Here is a 19041-nt window from a genome sequence, read left to right as displayed (position 1 = left end):
GTATGTATGTATGTATGTATGTATGTATGAATATATGTATGTGTGTATCTCTGTGTGTGTATGTATAAATGTATATGTTTATATGTATGTATATAAAATATGTATAGAAATTCTTGTAGTAAGTGCATAAGTTGAAATATAGTGAAACAAAATTCAAATGGAAAGGCGGAAATCAGTTATCGATGGACTCAGTAGTAGTAGTAGTAGTAGTAGTAGTAGTAGTAGTAGTAGTAGTAGTGATGGTGCTTTTGATTGTGGTAATGATGATGTTGGTGATGTAGTACACAAAGACAAGAAGAAGAAGAAGAAGAAGAAGAAGAAGAAGAAGAAGAAGAAGAAGAAGAAGAAGAAGAAGAAGATCTGCTGATACTGTTGGTGATGGTGATGATGATGATGATGATGCTGAGAAAGTCCTAAGAGAAACCAGTGAGGATAAAGACAAAGGCGAACAACAATAAACAACAAACAACAATAAAGAAAGTCGGGAAGAAAATGAAGACGAAAACGATTATGAAGATCTTATATACATGTGTGTGTGTGTGTGTGTGTGTGTGTGTGTGTGTGTGTGTGTGTGTGTGTACACATAAATTTAATATGCTATATATACTTGATGAAAGAAAAAGGGATACAGCAGCAGCACATATTTGTCTCCGGTTGCGATCTCCAGCTCTTCTTTCTTTCTTATTCACTCCATCCGTGAGCGATTATTGTCTGATGATCTTTACATTGTCTAGACACATGCTGAGACTCTGGCAAAACGAACTCGAAATAACACCGCAGAAGCAGCAGAACAAAATCATCAAAGAATTCTTGAAGAACAATGTTTTCGTAACTAAAAACGCATTTCTAACATAATGTTTTCGTTCAACTCGAATTATCATCATCATCATCATCATCATCATCATCATCATCATCATCATCATCATTATTATCATTATTACTATTATTATTCTTGTTATTATTCAGGCGGCGAGCTGGTAAAATCTCAAGCATGCCGGACAAAATGCTTAGCGGCATTTCTTCCGACCATACGTTCAAAGTTCAAATACCACCAGGGTTGACTTTGCCTTTCGGCCTTTCTGGTAGCCATAGTTAGGAGCAGTTGTCTCAGCGGCTGAGGACTATTTCCCTCCAGAGGACCATCATGGTTTCCTGTTCTCTCGTTCTGAAAGTTGGGAGGATCGATGCGGCCAACCGTCTGCATTTTAATGTCAACTTGATAATGTGCACTTGGGAAGATGCCTCATCACTCATATCAAAACTCAAGGTCGCGCACTGATGTTGATTCAGTGATTGTAATCCCTCCTGGGCCAGTGTCTCTTGTCTGCATTTCATTCAGCTTCGTGTGTTCGTAAGGTAGGGTTTCGAATTTTCCAGCATTAAATTGCATGTTATTGTCCTCAGCCCACCTGTATATTGCGTCCAACTCCTGTTGCAGATGTGCAACATTTCCAGGCTTCAGTGACCTTTGAGAAACTTTCCTTTCGTCTACATAGCTAGCAAAGGTCGCTCTCTGGGCAGCCGAGAGCATGTCAGAGTTACTATGGAAAGCAGTGCCCCCCCCCCACCAGACAGTGCCCTGTGGAACACCACTCATTATTTGCATTTCCTTTGAGATAGCACCTGACTTCTATCTTTTAGAAAGTCATGTAGCGACTCTCCAACTTTTCCAACTATGCCAAAGTCACGAAGCTTGTGACATATCACAACATGATCGACTTTATCAAAGGCTTTTGCAAAGTTGAGATAAATCACGTCTACATTTAAGTTGTTGAATAACCGCTTCAGTACCCTGTCCTAGTCCTGCAAGAGCTGTGTCAGGCAGCCCCTACCTGGTTGAAAGCCATGCTGCGTGTCAATCAGCAAGTCGTTCTTTTTCAAGGAATGGAATCAGTTTCCTTCCGACTATTTCTTCCCTGATGCGTAAGGTCAGAGAAATAGGGGCCTATAATTTTTAGTATTTGCTCTGCATCCTCCGTTATGAATAAGGCATATCATCCCCTCCTTCAATTTGCCTGGGAGCTTACCACTTGCCAGGGAGCTCTGAAAAGGAAGCTTCAGTGGTTTTGCAAGGGTTCGTTTTGTATGATTTGGGAAGGATTGCTGGGAATTAATCAAGGTCAGCAGATGAGTTTGCAGTCTGCCTCGTCTGTGGCAGGCGTTACGTATAAACATTTCCTAGGTAAAGGCTGGCAATGGCTTCAAACTGTCGGCTTGCTCACTTTCACCATACCATATGTACATAAACACCCACACTCATATATATATATGTGTGTGTGTGTGTGTGTGTGTGTGTGTGTTTATTTATTTTTATATATATACATATATATATATATATATATATATATATAAAGAAAACAAAGTTATTTTATCCCAAACTGGTGACACAAGCCGTGTCTTTCTATTTTGAACCTTTTGAAAATGAGAATAAACTGCGAAACTGGTTAAAGCTTCAAATATATTCATAAAAAATAGTTTAACGATTCTCAGAGCATTTTCAACTTCTATTTTTCCTTATATACATACATGTATATATATATATATATATATATATATATATATATATATATATATATATATATATATATATAACTTTTAACCTTTTTTTTAAACCTAACAAAACTCTCAACTCTCATGCATCCTTATTTTTCCTACCAGTTTATACATGAACTACTATTGAACTACAAAAGCTCAAAGACAATATAATGTATGGGTATATTTATTTTTTTTATATATTATTGTTTTATATATTATTTTCTTCATTTTGTACTTCTTTGTAAAAAAACATTTTCATTCTCCTTCTTGATAATTTGCTTTTTCGCAATGAAAACCGGTTAGAAGAAATCTTTATTAAAATATGCTTCCAGTTCAGCATTCTGGCTTTTTTTCATTTTCCTATATATATATATATATATATATATATATATATATATATATATATATATATATATATATGTGTGTGTGTGTGTGTGTGTGTGTGTGTGTGTGTGTGCAATTACTGCAGCTCTATCACACTCGCATCTTATTCACACGATCTAAAGAAGAAGAATAAGAGTTATTCTCTGGAATGGTCCATTATTTTGAGAGCCCCTTACTTCAGAATAAATATAAATAAGTGTTGTGTGCAAAGGAATCCCTTGCAATCCTTAGGTTTCTTGTGCCCAAAACTTTAAATAGATTTACTGAGGTGATCCCTTTTTGCAACCATAGGTTTTCGCCCACCATTATGAAAGTATATAGAAATAAAAAGTAACGTAATAAAATTGTTTAGCGTTACGGGGATTTGAAACCGGCGACGTTAAATTTCTGTTAACTACAGCCACCTGAGTGTTTAGCAATTGTTTTTTCCCTGTAGGTAATTTGGACTGGTCCGCTAATGGATTCTTCTTAAATTATATAAGCTTTTCATTAATTGATATAACCTTTTTTTCACAGAATTTTTGATCTTTGCTTGTTTTAAAATAATTCTGATGTGGAGGACATCGCCATGATGCACTTTAGTCTAAATGAATTACGGTGATGATCTCCCGAAATGGCCGTAGATATATGTGAATGTTGGATTTTACCGGAGATATCGGTTTATTGCGAACTTTGCACGTATTTGTGTAACGGGAGTAAAAGACTTTTTTCAAAATGTACGTGGATTTTACCTGTGGAAGTCGGCTTACTTATGGACTTCGGACGTACGTGTCAGGGAGGTAAAAGACCTTTTCAAATATTAAAAATAATTTTATAATTTAAAAAAAATCAATTTTAATCGTCAGATAAAATCTTTTTAGCCGGTGGACACTTATTTTATTTTATATTTATTTTATATTTGTCCAGTAGGCTTTTAATAGTTTTGAATGTTTAGTCGTTATATATAACTTTTGATAAACCGTTCTATTTGTATTCTATTAGGATATATATATTTTTTTATGTTGTTTGATTTTATGTATATGTATTATTCTTTTTATGTGGTTGTAGACCATGGTGTTTTTTTTTTATATATGATTAAATGTTTGAGGGGTGGGGTTGTATGTATAGTCGTTGACCCAAAATTAATGCTTGTTCTATAACTAATGCTTCTTTATATATATATATATATATATATATATATATATAATTTACGCACACATGTGTATATAGATATAGTTACAAAATCTCTGTAAGAGATGAAAGCAGTAACTACACTGAAAAGTAATGTTTATCGCCACTAAAACGTGGCTGTTCCGTAGGAGCCGACGTTGCTACAACTTTAAACCCGGGAGGACGTCCCCTCCACCAGGTTATTCGATATAATGTGCACCTGATATATATATATATTTATAAGCAAGGGAGTGAAGCCCTACCATCTTCCAGCCATGAGAACACCGGACCGTACGGTTTCGAATTTTTTGTGGTCACTGTCGGTGGTGGATCCTCGTCCGCTAGAGATAGCAGTAGTTCACTCCAGCTCGCAATATGTAGATAGAGAATGAGAGAGAAAGAAAGACACAGAGAATGAGAATGAAAGAGAAATACATATAAATATACATACATACATACATACATACATACATACATACATACATACATACATACATATGTATATATGTATGTATGTATTTATGTACGCACACACAAAAACAAAATACATTTTTCAAACCTATATTTAAAACGTGACAGTGTTCGAGTTTAATCTATCATTTTTTTTCTTCTCATTAAACATTTTACGCATATCTCCTTATTAGCCTTTTATGTTCACTTCGCAACAATGCATTTCCTAACTCTATTAATGTTTCAAGGTGTTGCCGACCTCATTTTCAGAAAGGACTGTCGGCTAATGACTAGTTGCTATCGTTGTCGATAGCAAGATGAGGTCGGAAAGGTCTTCCGACATAAATGGATTTGGAAAAGTTATTGTTCCAATCTAAACATAAAATACGAGCAAAGAGAACAGTGATGTCTTCACAAAGAGAGAGAGAAAGAGAGAGTATATGTGTGTGAGGGGGCGAGATAGAAATTGATAGATAGAAAAGTATGTTGATCTATACGCACACGCATATTTAGAATTTACATATATACATGCGTGAGTGTGTGTGTGCGTATATAGAAATATATATACATGTATGCAAGTATGTATATGTGTATAATATACATATATATATATATTGGTGTATTAGTTTAACGCTCGGCAAGAATGGAAAAGTCTTTTACGTTTCGAGCCTACGCTCTTCGACAGAAAGGATTAAGATGAAAGAAGGGAGAGAATAAAAGGGAAAAGAACGGAAAGAAAAAATGTGTAGGGATTAACGATTCAACACACACACACATACGCACACACACACACGCACCCATTCTTTTTTCTACGTTTACTGAACGTGAAGCTAACACATTCCTTTTGACATTTGTTGTTTTGATATTTTTAATTTTCTATTTGCTTCGTGTATGTATGTATGTATGTATGTATAATATCCATATTATGCATGGATGATTTTATATACACATACATACGATTGATGCTGGCCGTGCTCCAGCATTGCCACAGCCTTTAAGCTGAAACACGTAAGAGTATAAGAATATCTATTCATATGCATGTGTGTATGTGTGTGTGCTTATATATCGTGTAAGGGAGAGAGAGAAAGAGAGAGAGAGAGAATAACACACAAAACAAGAAATTTGAAACCCCTATGGTGGTACCGTTTGACGGACTTGTTTGTAAAACCTGATTCTTTACAAAATGCAATATATATATATATATACACACACACACACACACACACACACACACACACACACACAAAAAGAAACATATTGAAATAGTCATGTTACTAGAAAGGATCGTCTCTATTGGATGGGGTGTAATGTGTTCAGAGAAACTTTGTGGAGTCGTAGCAGAAAAATGTGGTACTACACCTCGCACAAATGTCACGCCCCATTAGAAAATACATCTATAGAAAATTAGACAAGAGTGTGGAGGGGGGAGACGCGTTGTTGAATCACAGAGTTTTAGACGCTGTTCAGGTTTAACTTCAAAGTCATTTGACTCCAACGGATAGGCGATTGCCTGCATATGTCTAACTACATCTACACACACACACACACACACACGCACCATAGCAAACACATGCACACACACACACATAGATATGTGCATGTTTAAATTTATATCTATATGAATATGTATATATAAATGTGCATATGTATGTGATATACAAATTTATAAATGCATATTTATGCACTTTATATGTGCAGTGTGCACGCGTGCATATTTGTGTACAGCGAATGTGTGTCGCGTGCTTTGGCGATTCTGGGGGATGTTCTGATGCTTTAAGATTTGTAGTTGTACAAAATAACTCACCATACCGTTACCAGTGCCCAAAATCTGAACGCTACATATAATTGACATCAACCATTGCTTTCTCGAGTAACTGTTACATTATAACTGCGTAGAAAGCACAACGGGAGATAAAGAGTATCTACCACATAAGAAATTTTTATAAATATAATTATTTACATGTTTTCTCGGAACACATACGGTGTTAATATATCTTGTAATTATAGATTGGAAAACAGCGTCTTACAAATCACAACTTATGATTATTCAGTACAAAAGTAATTGAAGTATGATGTAAGTTTTCAGGTGCGTTTGGAATTTAAAAGTAAATTTTATGGCATTTAATTGCTTAAATATGAAGATATCTTACTCAATTGTATTTCAAGGAAGTATTAATAATTTATTCGTCCTCCATGCAAATATGTCGAAGTGTGTGTGAGTGTGTATGTATAAATGTATATATGTAAATTTATCTATTTATTGCTCTCTCTCTCTCTCTCCATCTCCCTCCCTCTCTCTATATCTATATGTACACACACACACCTATATATATATAAATATATATATATATATATATATATATATTTCGTAGCACTCCGTCGGTTACGACGTCGAGGGTTCCAGTTGATCCGATCAACGGAACAGCCTGCTCGTGAAATTAACGTGCAAGTGGCTGAGCACTCCACAGGCACGTGTACCCTTAACGTCGTTCTCGGGGATATTCAGCGTGACACAGTGACAAGGCTGGCCCCTTTGAAATACAGGTACAACAGAAACAGGAAGAAAGAGTGAGAGAAAGTTGTAGTGGAAGAGTACAGCAGGGTTCGCCATCACCCCCTGCTGGAGCCTCGTGGAGCTTATAGGTGTTTTCGCCCAATAAACACTCACAACACCCGGTCTGGGAATCGAAACAACGATCCTACGACCGCGAATCTGAAAGCGACGAAAATATTTTGACAAATAAAATTTAAATGAAGTGAATCTAACGGTTTTTGTGTGTTATTTTAAATGGCTTATAAACACCTTCCACGCTGCAATTGTTTATATATATATATATATATATATAATCAATCTCTCTTTGAGGTTCTCTCTATGACTACATCTCTCTCTAAGTATGTATGTATCGATTTATTTTTCTATCTATTTGCGATTCTCACTTTCTCTCTCTCTTTCTCTCCTCTTCTCTCCCCTCTCGTTCTCACGCTCACTATTTCATATATGTACGAAAATACCTATATATATCTATTTCAGAAGGTATGCCAATAAGTATGATTATATTTAATCACATTGATACGCATGTAAATACGTGCAAATGCATACACATATATATATCCACAGAAACACACGCTCGTACGCATATATACAGATATATATATATATATGTACAAATACACACACACACCAATGTTTCAGTATATGAGTAAATGTAAAAACATATCTGGGTAGAGATGAAACAAATATTTAGAATCTAATTGCCACTTTGATGACAAACTCTGCATTCAGTGTTGGTAATTAAATTGTTTTCAACCGTCTCTTAGGACAAACATATCTATTAACCTATCATATATATAAAATATACATAGATATGCCTTCACAGAGGCATATATGCATACATACATATATATATGCATGTGTTTGTGTACGTGAGTGTATGTTTGCCTACATGTATATGACGTATACACAAGTATATAGTGTTATATTTCTATAGGAATCTATGAATATATATGTGTATACATATATATGTACATACATATACACACAGTTTTATTCATAAACAGCTATGTTTTTATCATTTGTATTTGTGTAACTATTTTTGTTATGCTCACACGCACGCACACACACACACACACAGACAACTTTGCCCAGGCGGTGGCAGTAGGGTGTCGCAGAAATGTAGAGAATAGTAAAGTGTATGAAATCTTTTCAAGAATGACAGAATGAATAGCTGTCAGGAAAATATCCATTATAACTTGTTAACAGGCTGAGCTGCAAGTAACATAAGAGTGGATATATATATATGAAACAATGATGTCAGTTTGACTGAAATGTCCAGAAAACATTTTGGGCATAAAATGTACTCGAGTAGCTGATAAAATGAAAAATCTGATATGTACAAACACATTTTATAGCTGTTACATACCAGGCATATATAAATGCACACGCACACACGCACATATGTGTGTATGTGTATGTATATATATATATATATATATATATATATATACTTACACATAGTTACATCTATCTATCTACCCACCTGTCTCACACTCTTACCATATATATATATATATATATATATATATATATATATATATGAGTGTAACAACATATGTATGCTTGTATGTATTATGTACACACGTATTCGTATATATGTACACATATGAAGTGTATGTGTGTGCCTGTCGTGCGAAAATCCCGTGATATGTACATTTTTGTTTGTGTGTGTGTGTATATATATATATAATATATATATATATATATATATACGTATATGTAATATATACTTATATACATGTGCAACACACATACATATATGTATATATATATTCTTATATACAGGCATACATAAATATGTATGTATATATATGTATATATATTTTTACACATATATACATATGTACATCAATATATATATATTCATATACATAATATATAGACATATATATGTGTGTGGGTTTGTATATCTATAAGTGTATATATATATATAATAATAATAATAATAAAAGAATAAAATAGCAAGAAGGAGCTGACAAGTGACAGACGTATGATTGTCAACGGTTGTGCAGTCAAAAACAAGAAAAACACAGAAAAGAGATGATAATGATATACTACTACTAATAATAATAATAAATAATAATAGGCAAACCTTGTAAAATGTGATGATAGAAAAAAATGTCTAACTTCTCTGCAATACGTCATAAAAACATAATGTGATATTAAACTGGTGATTCTCAACAGCAAGAAAAACACCTTCTTTGACCCCGAAACGGAAAAGTAAATGAATAAAAACTTTGCAAGATTTCTGTTTCCCATTTCTGACTTGCATTTTTATCTCCATTATTTCGATATTTCTTTGCATGTTTATTTATTGTTGTTGTATGTGTTTTTCGTAACGCTTATGGTGCTCTGTTCAACAAAATAATTAATTGTGACAGTCAGGAGGCAAAATGGATGAAACCAATCAAACAAAATAAAAGGCGAAAGACATAAAAAAAATAGTGGACATTGTAAGTGTACATGTGTATTTATGTGTGTATGTATGGGTGTATGTGTGTATATATATCGAAGTGCCTTGTATGTATGTATATGTATATATATATATATATATATATATATATATATATATATACACATTTCCATATAAATATACATATATATAAAATATATTTGTATGCTCAAATATACGTCAACATATATATTATAATCTGCATTTGTATACACACTCGCGCACACCCACACTAACACCCCCCACACACTCACAATAGTATATGTAATATAAGAGAAAAAAATTTGATAAAAGTGAAGGTTTATAAAATACGTGTCCATGCGGCTCACGTTAAATGGTCCTCTTTGACGTTAAATACATAAATGAAATGTGAGATTGAATGTCACATATGTTAATATATATGTATTTGTTGATGCGCATGCACTCATATATGTGCGTGTGCAGCTCTATACGATGGCCATAACAATATAAATACATGCACATATATATATATATATATATATATATATATATATATATATATATATATATATATATATCTCAAGTGTGTGTACATATAAAAATATGTATATATCTGTGTGTGTCTGTGTATGAATGCATGTATGTATATATTGACAAATAAACATATGTAGATTCTTTATTCTTGAATTTCTTAGTCATTGGTCTGCGGCCATGCTGTGGCATCTCTTTGAAATGTTTAGCCGAACTAATCGACCACAACAATTTTTTAAAGTCTCGTATTTGTTGCATCGGCATGGGGGTCGTAAACAAACCAACACCTGTTTTAAAGTGGTAGGTACAAAAGCACACAAGTACAAAGGTATACATAGACATACGAACATACACAAACATATATATACATTTTTTATAAACTTTGTTAACCCGCCGTTTCTACATTCGTATGTATGTATGCCAGTGAGTCTGTTTGTCACCCCCACCCCACCCCATAGCTTGACAACTAGTGACAGTTTGTTAACGTCCCCGCTGCTTAGCAGCTTAAGTGTAAGTATGAGACTAAAGACCATGATTACTGGGGTCGATTTCTTCGACCAAAATTCTTCAAGATACTTTGTGATATGTCTTCTGGGTGTTTTCGTTTTGTGTTCTTGACTGTTTAATTCAATACCTTGCTTAATGTCACCACTTGGTTCTTGGGTGTCTTCAGTTGAATTTTCGTAGAAAGCATTTGGGTAAATTCTCTGGTTTGGGTCTTATTTCTTCCCATTCTCCCATTAGTATTAGAGTACCTAAAAGAGAAAATAAAGGCTCAAGCTTGATTAAATGGTAAAAAATTTCTCTACCTTCAGATTCCAACAATCTATGAAATGTACGGGAATCCCTTTGGAAATAAGTCAACGTATAGCAATCGCTCCGTTGATCAATCGATATATCACAGCATTGTGGACAAATACAATTATGAACACACCTAAACACACTTGAAAATAAAACTCACCTAAAATGAACAACAAAAAACACTCATCCTAATGAGTGAAATTTGATGTGTAGATATTGGAAGTGGAGATAATAGTAATTGTCGAAATAATAGTGTTTATTTGTAAACCAATGCATGAGTAACTAGAGTGGGCATCAAGTAAAAAGAAAATGGTAATATTGTGTCTTCCATAGGCTTAACAAGAAACTCATTTAAGAATCGACTTTACCAACACAACATGGTGTATCTCAAGTGGAACCACTTAATGCCTCAAAATGGTGTAATATGTTGTACATATAAATGAAATGAACAACCCCATGCCAATAATGCAACCAGAGCGTATCTTGATTTCCAGACACTAAACGAAAGTTGTCCAGCAATATCATGTAAATTATAAATATACATGAACATTCTAATGTTTAAATCTCATATATTTATTCTTGTTGACAAATTAATCCCAGTGATTAAAAAACGGTTCCTTCCACAGTATATTAAAACAGTTGATCTGCTCATTATCACCAAGATGCCGAAAAGGCACTATCATGCATGTAATCTAACTTTTAGACAATTTTGACGTTATAAACACATGGCAATACATAGAGGTATGTATGTTAAACAAGCCCAACCAAGTTGAGCCTCATTTCTACGTGTATTATTAATTCGAATATTTATATAAGTGTATATATGGACACGTTAGACAATTGTCTTCTAATGAGTAACTTGCAAGCAATGTGTTTGAACCATTATGTGATTAACCCACAGGTCAAACGCCCTCTTTTGTCTCTGCTGAAACTCTACCCCGGGATCGATTCAGCAAATCTTCGGTTATAAAATCTGCGCTTTGCGAGGAGAGCTTATCATAAAATTATTTTAAAGCAAATTGTTTACAAGCAGATACAAACCTACACGTACATATACGCATAGATACACACACACACACATCTATATATTTACATTTATATATATATGCGCGTATGTGTGTAGGCGCGAATATAATTGTGTGCGAGTATTTATACACATATACATACATAATACACACACACACAATGATAATTGATTGAATCATAAATTCTAACGTATTCTCATGTAATATATCTTTATATACCTCTTAGCTCATGCCATTCTTCACCTTCCTATTACTTGCCCCTCTTCTTTCTTTTCTAGCTTTATAACATTCTCTGCACATATATATATATATATATATATATATATATATATATATATACGCGTAAGGTAGATAGATAGATAGACAGATATAGATAGATCTGTCTCACCCCTCTGTTCCTCTGGTCCCCTCAATTTTCTCTTTATTCCGTCACCGCTGTTCTCTACACACACACATATATATAGAAACCAACGTACATACATACATACATTATATATAAAATATGCATATATTACTTGTGTGTATACATATGCATATATATAGAGAGAGAGAAAGAAAGATATGCATGTATATAAATATATGTATTTATATGTACATATATGTATATCACTAGGTATAATTATATACATGGATGTACATGTGCATGTATACACACATACACAACGGCCCGTATATATACATACATACGCAGAAAGAATCGCGCCAACCATTCGTCTCCGCTACAAGAAATTAAACATCCTTGAACTCTTTTATGAATCTAATGATTTGGTGAATTGCTCCAAAGTATTGTTCTATTCACACAAAGGTCGGATAACTCATCACACAGATTCGTTTATGAATAACCAATGAGGTGGCATCATTTCAGGTTAAAGCTCGAAGGTACCCAATGCCTTTGCCACAAGAACGACCACGCAAAACAATACAACTATAACAACAACAACAACAACAACAATAATGAGAGATACAATACTTGCAACAGCAACAATAACTACAACAATTACAACAAAAATGACAATGCTATAACAATTTTTATTGTTGCTGCTCTTATTCTTACCACTATCATCATCATCATCATCGTTGTTGTTGTTGCTTATGTTGTTATTATTATTATTATTATTACCGCCATCATTATTATTTATGTATTTCGCCTTTATACTATTCTGAATGTCTTGGACCCTTATGGCCAATAAAAGAAAGCATTAATTGTTATTTTGCTGTTGTTGTTGGTCTTCTTCTTACTATTATTATTATTATTATTATTATCATTATTATTATTATTATTATCATTATTATTATTATTATACAAGAAACCACTATATAATGGGTCCTTGTAATGTCTCCCCTCGGTCGTTCTGGTGGCAATAAAAGTAACCATTATTGTTATTATCATTATTATTATTACGACTACTATTACTACTGTTACTACTAATACTATTATTGTTTTTTGTTGCTATTAACATTATGATGATGGTGGTGGCAGTGATGGTGGTGGTGACATCAGTAACAAAAGCAACAATTATCCTTTCCCGCCAGGCCAAACAAAGATTCAAAACAAGCGTGAAAAAAAAAATGGAATTTTACATAATACAGTCTCCCATAACAAATGCATAGAAATGAATAAATAATAATGGCGATGCAGAATACGATAGGAAACAACAACAATAACAAGAATAACAAAAAGAACAACAACGACAATATCAATGATAATAATAATAGCAAGAAAGTAAAAGAAATAATTATAAGGATAATGAATTCAATGCTTTTAAGCAATATTTTTAGAAGCTAACAACAAGCAGATTATATCGAATATAGTTTTGTCGTTGTTTAGTTAGAATTGTTCAACAGCTTAAAAGATAAATGGTGTCACTGGAAGATATTTGAAATTTCAATGTAATATTTAATAAAATTTAATAGATAATTATAAAATATGGAGGATAATGTTATCTTATCTCGGTCTTCCTTTTATAGCTGAGAGTTCATTTTGTTTCCTACCGATTTATTCTATTGAGCCGTATATATATATATGTGTGTGTGTATAGAGATATACATACATACCTACGTATGTATGTAAATAAATTTATTCTGTTCTATATACACATGCATATATACGCGTGTGGGTGTTTAACTCTTTAGTCGTCTTGAGAAATCTCAGAAAAAAATCTACTGCTAGCAGTCTTCTAAGTCTGCATATGCATTGTTAATGTTACAGATATTGTTATTTTCCACTAATTCTGTCCATAACTATCTGTCAACACACACACACACACACACACACACGCACACGCACACGCACGCACACACACACACACACACAAACGCGCATATATATATGTATATATAAATATATATGTATAAATACATATTATTAATGAGAATTGACCAAGGCGGCGAGCTGGCAGAAATGTTAAGAGTAATATATATATGAGAAATTTGAAAAGACAACACGAAACCGGTTATTTCTCAAAATACAATGTTTATATACCAAAAAGATTTTATAACATTTTTCTAACATTTTTCTTACATTTTTCTGACATAATTTAAATATATACTTTAACCATGTAACACAAGCCTTCTGTAGTTTTTTCACTCTTATCTTTTATATATATATACATACACACACACACACACACACACACACACACACACACACACACACACACACACACACACACACACACACACACACACACAGTGAGAGAGAGCGCGAAAGAAAGATATATCGCTTACTCTATCGATCCATGCATCCATTATAGATGCGTGCGTTTGGCTTCATGCGTGAGTATATATATATATGTAAACGTATAACAATTTAAAGTTTACTCAGTTATATTACTTTTCTTTTGTGGTTTACAAACATACATAAAAATCACAACATAGATATATATGTATGTATATATATATATATATATATATATATATATATACGCGCGCGCGTGCACACACATGACATCTCGAACGTATAATCATGACTTATTTGAGAGTCAAGCACCCTCTGTCACTGTTGCATTCCACGTGGAACCTCAATCTACGAACAGGTTTGCTTAATATATAACATGTCGGCGACAGAAAGACGGAGGAAGAGGACAGCGACGATTTCGTTCATCTTCTTAACTCCTAAACCCTACTTCGTAAACGCTTCAAATATTTTCATTCACTCTGTTTGGATGCGTATGGGTGTTTGGGTGTGTGTGTTTAGTGAAGGCACATGGCTCATTTTTAGAACATCGAGGTAGTGAGTTCGATTCTCAAACCGGGTTGTGTGTTGTATTCTTGAGCAAGACACTTTACTTCACGTTGCTCCAGTTGACTGAGCTGTAGAAATGAGTTGCAATGTCATTGATGCCAAGCTGCATCATCTTTTGTCTTTCTCTTGGATAACATCGGTGGCATGAGGAGGAGAAGCGGATATGCATGGGTGACTGATGGTCTTCCATTAACCATGCCCGGACTTGTGTCCGGGCAATAATCGTTGAAGGTTCAGATTTTTGGTAGTTGTTGCAGCAGATAAATGTAGAGATTTTGTTGCTCATATGACCCAATGAAAGGTGACCTATAATGTCGTCCACTTAGCTACGCCTAAAATAGATCCCTCAGGCTTGTCATTGTTTGACATCGGCAATATGCAGACATTGCTTGATGTCAGCGTCTCAACATTCTCTCTCTGACGTCGAACCAGAGAGCTGAGGTGTTACAGTACAGATAAAGACGCATTCAACGGTGACAGAGGTAAGGTTTTCTTCAGCAGATTTGTAAAGATTATACAATTCTTTTAGGGCGCGTGTGTAAATCGAGAGTAAACTTCAGCTTCACTGTTTTAGTACCCTTCTTTCTACTATCGTCACAAGACCAGAAATTTTGGGGTGAGGATCCAGTTGATTTCATTAACCCCATTGCTCAAGTGGTACTTATTTTATCGACCCTGAAAGGATGGAGGATAGAGTCGACTATGGAGTTATTTGAACTCAGAACGTGAAGAGCTGTAAGAAATGTCGCTAATCCGTTTTCCAGTATGTGTCGATTCTAGCAGCTTGCCACGTTCTAAGCACTCCTTTCTATCACAAGTATAAGGCCTAATATTTGTGGGGTAGTCGAATTCGTCGATCCCCCAGTGCTAAAGCGGTTCTTATTTAACCCCCGAAAAGAACGAAGAACAAAGTCGACTGGACGGGATTTGAACTCAGATGGTAAAGCTGAACGAAATCCCGCTAAACATTTCGTCTGGCGCGGTAACGATTCTGCCGGCTCACTGCCCTTCGTCTCTTTCCAATATACAGGGTGGCAGGGTGGCCCCTTCCCCAAATGTAGGTTTACAGCTATTCAACTGTCTCTTTCGCATTCATATATTAGCAGTTTAGATCTTAATTATAAAAAATATGAAACCATTATTCTATGCTAATTTAGTTAATCTATCTATCTATCTATCTATATATATATATATATATATATATATATATATATATATATATATATATATATATATATATATATATATATATATAGATGGATAGATAGATACGCATACGCACACTTGCATACATAGATACAGAGGCAAAAACGGAAATCTGTGAACACGAGCACGCGCCGACACCCAAACTGGTATTCGCCTTCTTCCTTGTAGTAGTATCCTGTCTGTATATTTAGAGATGTCCACTTCGGCGTTTAGATACCAGGTGGGATTTCACTTCGAGTGAGTGGACATAGTAACTGTTTTTCTTTGAAGCAGGTGTTCGGAGCATGCGTTTAAGCGTACATCTGTGTGTTTGCGAGCGCACACATGCGTGTGTGTGTGTGTGTGTGTGTGTGTGTGTGTGTGTGTGTGTGTGTGTGTGTGTGTGTGTGTGTGTGTGTGTGTGTGTGTGTGTGTGTGTGTGTGTGTGTGTGTGTGTGTGTGGCTGTGAGCATGCTTGTGTGTGTGTATTTACATCTGTTTGTTTAGATATACGATTGTGTTTGTGTGCGATCACATGCGGCGTTTTTGTTTAGATAAGATTTTTCTCTGTTGTTTTTATTGTAGTCAGTTGGTTGGAGAGAGAGAGAGAGAGAGAGAGTTGATGTATTTAGTTAATTCTCGGGTATGTTTGTATGAAGGTAGGTTTCACAGCCGAGTAAAGTAAGGGGTAGGGACAGATCTTGTGGGGAGGGGAAACAGTTTATCGGTATCATCTTCGTCTGTCATCATCACTACTACCACCATCACCACAATCATCTACATCATCATCATCATCAACTGCAACAATAGCAACATCAACATCAGTGAGGAACGTTTGCGGTCAGAACCTGCCTCTTTCTCTCTTTCTCAAACAAACCCCAACCAGGTGAAAGGTCAAGTTAAATAAATAAATTCTTTAATTCTTCGACTTCCATTCTGTCCTTCTGCGTTTCATGTGTGAGTGCACCACACTCTAACTCCTTTTATCTCTTCCATTCCTCTCTTTCTGTCCACCCCCTCTCTCTCTCTCTCTCTCTCTCTCTCTCTTTCACTTCCCTTATTTTATGTTTTAAAACTCTGAGGGCTTTTCCGGACAGTCTGTCTGTGTCATTATCATCATCATCAATAGCTACTACAGTAATAGCAGGAGGAGTAGCGGCATCATAGAGCACATACCTGACATGATGCCGCTCGAAATGCTAGAGTATGGCCCGTAAGTCATACCCTACCGCCTCAAGGATCAAGGGTACATGCCTAGGAAGAAAAAAAAAGCATACAAACGAGAGATGACAAGAATTTTCGCCGCTCCCTCTCGGCATCGATGGGACGAGTGTCTGAAGTTATTTGTCCCAAACCGCAACCTACCGTCTTCAAAAAATGTGATCACATTGGATAATGTACTCCGAAGTATACTATGCCTATGTCTAGGGTGGGGAATGCTATACAACAGCTGGAATGTTTTTGACCAAGGGTCAATTGAATAAAGGTTGACCTAGGGCTAAAGAAAACAACCTGTATATTGTTTGTTTTTGTTTTACAGTTGTTTTTTTTACTTTGAACGGATATAAATCTGCAGCTTTAACCAAACATCTTATTTATTTACTTTAATTCTCATTTGTCCATCCGTTTTTCTTTTAATTTTGTAGGGGTGCGGCGGATGGCAATGGAGTGGGTGGATTAGTGCATATTCCTTACCTCTTGTTCACTTAATACGCGATGAAGAAAAGTAATAAAGAAAAGATGTGGGTGTCTATGAAACAAGCTCAGAGAAATGATCTTGAGAAATGTACGGTGGTTGGTTTGGAAAGAACACTCGAAGGAAGTGAGGAAAACTGCATCCAAAGACAACATCAATGTGAGGAAGACTGAGTCAATTGGTCAGGAAGAAAAAAGAGGTAGGCCTGTCTGTGTGGTTAAGAAGCTCGTTTGGGAACCACATGGTTTCGGGTTCAGTTACACTGCACGGCATTTGGGTAAGTGTCTTCTACTTTAACTACGGACCGAACAATGCCTTGTGAGTGGATTCCGTACACACACACACACACACACACACACAAAACTTTCTAGGTGCAGTCCCATGGTCATTCGTCACGTCGTAACTCATTTCTTCAGATGAGTGAGCTGGAGCAACCCGAAATAAAGTGTCTTGCTCAAGAACACAACACACAGCCCGGCCCGGGAATCGAACTCACAACCTCACTACGAAAATTAACACTAGATTTTCACAGGCATGGTTGGAGAAAAAACTAAGTGAATAAGGATTGCGTCTTACCTCTGCAAAGTTGCAAGAAGGAAACCAGTTAACCATGGGAATTATGTTTTCGGATTTAGCGCCAAAGCCCTTGTTCTTTATATATCTAATAATATATATATATAGATGTAAAGTATTCTTCTAATCTTTAATGTGTTCTACATGTTCTTCATGGGATTCACTTTTTATTAGAACGTTTCCTAACCTCCTCACTTTCTCCAAGGAATGTCAAAGTTGCTTCCTCTGTAGAGAAGTAGACGGCCTCAGTTTTATGGAATGCAGAAGGTATTCCGTTTTATTGACAATCTTCAGAAGGGATACACCATCAATAGAGTGTTCTATACTGACTTTTTCAGGCAGTTACGAAAGGCTACCAAGACCAAACGCCCAGGAAATCTGACGAAAGTGTTCGTGTTTAATCAAGATAATACTCCACCACACGAGTCCTTGGTTTCAATGGTTGCTGTGTGTTGAGTGTGGCATTGAACTGGTGGATCACTCTCCCTGTTCTCCTGATTT

General features: G+C 35.2%; 1 long non-coding RNA gene across 1 annotated transcript in view; it reads left to right on the top strand.

Annotated features, from left to right (window-relative positions):
• Positions 1-18645, top strand: part of LOC149134525 (uncharacterized) — a 48439-nt gene extending 29794 nt beyond the window's left edge. The window contains exon 3 of the long non-coding RNA XR_016242784.1: positions 17918-18645. This is a non-coding gene — a long non-coding RNA (uncharacterized LOC149134525). The remainder of the gene's footprint in view (positions 1-17917) is intronic.
• The last annotated feature ends 396 nt before the right edge of the window (positions 18646-19041 follow it).

This window comes from Octopus bimaculoides, chromosome 8, assembly GCF_046866305.1.
Source record: "Octopus bimaculoides isolate indiv1 chromosome 8, ASM4686630v1, whole genome shotgun sequence".
Classification (NCBI taxonomy): Eukaryota; Metazoa; Mollusca; class Cephalopoda; order Octopoda; family Octopodidae; genus Octopus; species Octopus bimaculoides.
Note: the sequence above shows the minus strand (reverse complement) of the source record. Positions and strands in the feature narration are given on the sequence as shown.